Source organism: Nomascus leucogenys, chromosome 2 (assembly GCF_006542625.1).
Source record: "Nomascus leucogenys isolate Asia chromosome 2, Asia_NLE_v1, whole genome shotgun sequence".
In the NCBI taxonomy this organism is placed as follows: Eukaryota; Metazoa; Chordata; class Mammalia; order Primates; family Hylobatidae; genus Nomascus; species Nomascus leucogenys.
In genome coordinates, this window is record NC_044382.1 from 48,175,228 (window position 1) to 48,181,130 (window position 5,903).

The 5,903-nt window shown below is 39.4% G+C and overlaps 1 pseudogene; it reads left to right on the top strand.

The window, feature by feature from the left end:
- The first annotated feature begins 4,225 nt into the window (after positions 1-4,225).
- LOC100607676 lies at positions 4,226-4,528 on the top strand (annotated as a pseudogene).
- Positions 4,529-5,903: the final 1,375 nt, after the last annotated feature.

The window sequence follows — 5,903 nt, forward strand, 5'->3', positions numbered from 1 at the left end:
TTCTATGAGTTTCTTTGGATGAATTAAAATTTTGGAGCAACACAGGAGCACAGCATTTCAGTTTTTTTTTTTTTTTGAGATGGAGTCTTGCTCTGTTGCCCAGGCTGGAGTGCAGTGGCAAGATCTTGGCTCACTGCAACCTCTGCCTCCCAGGTTCAAGCAATGCTCCTGCCTCAGCCTCCCGAGTAGCTGGGATTACAGGTGCCTGCCCCCACATCTGGCTAATTTTTTGTATTTCTAGTAGAGACAGGGTTTTACCATGTTAGTCAGGCTGGCCTTGAACTCCTGACCTCAGATGATCCACTCGCCTTGGCCTCCCAAAGTGCTGGGATGACAGGCATGAGCCAACATGCCTGGCCTCTTTTTTTTTTTTAATTAAAAACATTTTTTTTTTTTTTTTTTTGTAGAGATGGGGGGTCTTGCCATGTTGCCCATGCTGGTCTTGAACTCCTGTGTTCAAGCAATCCTCTTGCCTAGGCCTCCCAAAGTGCTGGGATTACAGGCATGAGCCACTATGCCCGGCTTCAGATTCTAACTAAATGAAGAACAACCCTATTTAATGACAGCATGACTTTCTTTGGTTGGGGGGACAGAGTCTCACTCTGTCACCCAAGCTGGAGTGCAATGTCACGATCTTGGCTTGCTGCAACTTCTGCCTCCTAGGCTCAAGCCATCCTCCTGCCTCAGCCTCCCAAGCAGCTGGGCTATAGGTGCACATAAGCATGTCCATCTAATTTTTGTATTTTTGTAGAGACAGGGTTTTGCTATATTGCCCAGGCTGGTCTTGAACTCCTGGGCTCAAGCAATCCTCCCATCTCAGCCTTCCAAAGTGCTGGGATTACAAGCATGAGCCACTGTGCCCAGCTGACAGCATGACTTTCAGAGCACTTTCCTCAATTAGTGTTTTAACAATTAAAATGAAAATTGTATGTAACAATTTTTCTAGTAATTCTTTGTTCTTCTTTCAGTCATTAAAAGAGGTTAAGTATTGCTTATATTTAATTTTATTCTCTACTATTATTAACTCTTTTTGTGCTCTAACTGTGCCTTGGTTTGTGATACTTCCCATGTCAAGATTTGGGAATTCTGTACTTTCATTTTCCTTGCCCCAGATCATTAGTGAAGTGGTTGTGTGATGCCAAAGTGGGCATGGGTCCTCACGAATGCAGTGGACACTGTCTCCCACCTAAAAATGTGAGGGACCAATATTTGTCACTGCTCTTTGTTTATGGTCCTTCAGTCAATTTTCAATCTATGTGACCATGCACATATTCTGCCCAATTTGAATTAATTTTGCAAGTGGAAATTCACGGAGTAGTGTATCAAATGCTTTAGTAAAATCCATATATATTACCTCTAGTGCATTCCCTTCATCCATTAATCTCGTAATGCGATTTAAAAGAGTGATCACATTTGTCTGGAATGATTTGTCCTTTATCCATCCCCAAAGCTGCCTCCTGCTCTTGGCTCCATTATCCTCTCCATCCTTTCAGTTTTTCCCTCTTCACGTCTGATTCATTATACTATTAGACACAGGGGTTATATTTTAATAGATGATAATTACTGGTAACACCTTTCTTTCTGTTTAGAAAATATTTAAGGTTTTCAAGTAATCTTTAAAATGTGGATTATTGAAAATGTCTACTGACTGTTAAATTTGCAAGCAAATTGCTTTAATACAATCTCTTTACTTCAAGCGATTATTCTCAAAACACTTTCCCAGGCCTTATTTTCTTTTAAAATAAGTTTTGTTAGGAACCATAATACAGTATTTAAGCTGTCTTTCCTGTTCTGCTTGTTTGAATTGTTTTCCAGTGTCCTATTTCCCTTTCTGCCTGGGAGAGATGTGTACTGTATTATGTAAATTAAGGGTGATAATAAGTATAAAATTATTGCCGTAATACTAATATCATATCCACTGTGAATGACTACATTTATTTGCAAAAAAATCTTAGCAAATGTTTCTCTATATGTATTAGATCAATTTGCCTGCCTTATAAACATACTTCTAAACTTTTAGTTTTGGGTAGATTCTTTTTCTGAAGAGCTCAAATGTTATATATCAAATCAGTAAATTTAGGGTAATAGCTAATTCAAAATATAAGATGTTTTCAAAAGAGGAGAGAGAGCAGGAATGAAAGGAATAATATAACATAAGAAAAGAATGATAAAGTCAGAGATGCAGGTATGTAGCAGGTAAAAGAGCATGCAATAAGTTGTGTACCTTTAGAAGCCGAAGTACAGGAATATCAGTTAAGGTGCTGCGGGGCTTCCTTTCAAAAGATGTAGAGGCTCAAATATAGACTACTTCTTTGAGATCAATTCCTTGACGCACAGTTCCAATGCAAGTGACTTCTCATCTGTCATCATAATCATTATCCAGCTTTTCTTCTGTGTACAACCAACACTCCATTTAGGAAAGTTAGTGGGAAGGAGGACTCAGAATGCTGCTTTTCAACTTGCTGCTCAGTAGGTAAAGGGTGGTGAATGCTGAACCAAGACCCACAAGGATATTTTAGCATCTGCTCCTTGGTTACTTACCAAGGACCCTGATAAGATATCACTTACAAAATACATGCAGTGAGAATGGGTCAGTGCCTTATTAAATGATGAGGTGAAATAAACTTTATTCAAGTCAAGATCTTAGAACTTTATATTAAATCAGATTCAATTTAGTAACTTAAATATGTGAGGGTGACTAGTATATTTCAATAGGATAGTCTGTAGGGGTTTATTGAATGCCACTGAAATGGTAATCAAAGACTTGGTTCAACCTGTACTCATATATTAGAACATTGAATAGACTACTATTAGACAATAAAAATGGCTATAAATTTTTTCCAATTTTATCTCCATGTGGATCTCTACCTTCTTCCTCCTATAATAAACACATTAATTGTAGATCAAAAATCAACTTGTACCCAAGAAATATGCAGGCTCACCTTGATATGTGAATGTCCATTCATTTGAATAGGAATGGCAAGTATTTATTACTGGGAAAGAAGGGATGCATACAAAATTAAGTGAATATGCATGAATAAGTCCCAATGTTTATGTGACATTAATAGGAAGCAGTTGAGTTATGTCTGAAAGTGTACCTTGCTGTGTACAAGCAGCTATGCTTATTCTACATAAAGCATCTGTGCTGAGGACTTAGGAGGCTTTTATTACTAGTGTTCTATTTTTTAAGGAAATATTAACAATCATTTTCAAATACATAGAGTTCTAGGGAGAACAAATACATTTTGTATGTGCCTTAAAATTAAATCATTTTTCCTGGCTTTTAACATTTGAGTGATAACCTAGATGATGGGTTGATGGGTGCAGCAAACCACCATGGGACATGTATACCTATGTAACAAACCTGCACGTTCTGCACATGTATCCCAGAACTTAAAGTATAAAAAAATTTGAATGATAAAGCCCTAAAAAGCTCAGGGTGTGAAGAAAGCCCTTTATCTTCATGTCTCTATTGCCCCTTTTCCTCATCTAATGAGAACCTAAAATAAACAGGTCTGAAATTGGGATATTATTATTATTAGATCGGTAGTGCAGGATTGTGATTTCTTAGGAGGCTGTAAATTGAGAGCTGCGCTGAAAGAGAAGTAGAACAGGTGCACATGGTCATCTCTACTCCCTGAAATATGAAGATCCCATTGATAGGAAATTTGACTCAAGGAAACATTCAAGCTACTAACTTTAATTTTCTGTTTTAAAGATCATAGTCTATGATCTATGGCTCCCTTATCTTTGAATTTTCCATCCTCCTCCCTTTTAATATCTAGTGAGCCCTGCTATATGCCAGATACTGGACTACACAGTGGTAATATAAAGTCTCACAAGCCACGGCCCATGCCTCAGGAATGTGTGCTCCTATAGGAGGGACAAACGAGTACATTGAATCAGAGCCAGTGGTAAGTGTTAGGCTGGAGAGGTTGTGGCGTGCTCTTGGGGCACAGAAGAGTGGCAGCTAACTCTATCTAGGGGGAGGTTGGTGAAGTTCTTTAGAAGAAATGACATAGATTTGAAAATAAGTAGGAACTAGCTAGAGTAGGGGTTCTTAACCTGTCACCCACTGATAGCCAAGGATAGGGTTCAATGTGTTTGTGAACGTTAGATGGGAAAAAAATCCACCTTTATTTTCATTAATATTGAGCTACAGTTTAGCATTTCCTTCTATTATAAATGTAGAAAAGAGCCCAGCTACGCTGCTGTCGCTGTCACTATGGCCCATTACAAAGCTGCCAACTTGAAGCGTGAGCAGTTCTGGAGGTACTTGGAGAAGTCAGGGGTGCTGGACACACTGACCAAGGTGTTGGTATGAAGAACCAGAGAAACCTAACAGTGCTCTGGATTTCTTAAAGCATCACTTAGGAACTGCTACCCCAGAAAATCCAGAAATAGAGCTGCTTTGCCTAGAACTGGCAAAAACCAAAGAGAAATATAAAGCTATTGTAGAAAAAATAAAAAACTGAAAGCAAAGCTTGCTCAGTATGAACCACCTCAGGAGGAGAAGCATGCTAAATAGGATTCTTCTCAGTTGAGAAGACACTGAAAAATGGTTTTGTATGACTTGAATACTTTGTATAGTATATGCTCTTTTCTGAACAGATGCTATAGAATTCTTAATATGTTTAATTCACCTATCACACTCTGTTATAAACACATAGAATCATCAATAAAAACTCAATATAACTTTCTTTGGGTTTTAAAGCAGGAGAATCCAAAGTAAATCCTGAAAAAACCCTAAACACAGCCATCTAACTCCTTACCTTAAAAGCCATTCTGGGCCAGGCACGGTGGCTCACGCTTGTAATCCCAGCACTTTGGGAGGCCGAGGCGGGCGGATCACGAGGTCAGGAGATCGAGACCACGGTGAAACCCCGTCTCTACTAAAAATACAAAAAAATTAGCCGGGCGTGGTGGCGGGCGCCTGTAGTCCCAGCTACTCGGAGAGGCTGAGGCAGGAGAATGGCGTGAACTTGGGAGGCGGAGCTTGCAGTGAGCCGAGATTGCGCCACTGCACTCCAGCCTGGGTGACAGAGCGAGACTCCGTCTCAAAAAAAAAAAAAAAAAAGCCATTCTGTTCATTAGTCTGATTAGGAATGATGGCACTGGTTGTATTTTAGCCAAGGCAGTTTAGCATGGAGCTATTCCTTGGTGTAGTTCAGGATATGAACATAGGTACAGTCATTCTTTGAAGGTGATATACTGTTGTGTATATTCCCTATAGGCAGCTGGAGAGATTCGTGTGACACAAGATGCTTTTGTACAGGTTCCCATGAATCTTCTGCTCTTGTTTGTGTAACATGGAACAAATAACTCTTCCTTGCCACCACTTTGCCTTAGATAATTGTGTGTGTGTGCCAGTTTGAACTCTGATACCACATTTTCCTTCTATGCAATCATGCCTTGTTTGATAATCTTGCAGTGCTTTGCTCTGAGCTTTAGTGGGTCCTAGTTGCACACTGACCTTTCTGTGCTGTTTTTCAATTTGCCTAATAACAGCAGTTACCCTGATTGTAATTTATGCAACTTTAAACAGGATCACACTGTACCCCCTGTCTGCCTTATTTACTTATTGAGCACAGAACAGAGGCAATATACAACTCTGAGTTCTCACACAAGCTGGGATGAGAAGAGGAATGAGCCATATATTGTGGAAAATCATAGTTTGTAGATATAATTATACAGCGCTTGTTTCCCTCAAAGTATTTTTCTAGCCCTGAATTCATTTTATCTTCATTATCCCTGTGAAGTAGGTGGGGGCAAGTATGAGGGGAAGTTGGGTGCTGAATTTTTAGGCCAAAGACTGATGTTAATAGAAATCACTCACTAACTGTAGAGCCTTGGGCATATCAGTGAACTGCTCTGAGATTTACTGTCTCCATCTGGTTAATGAG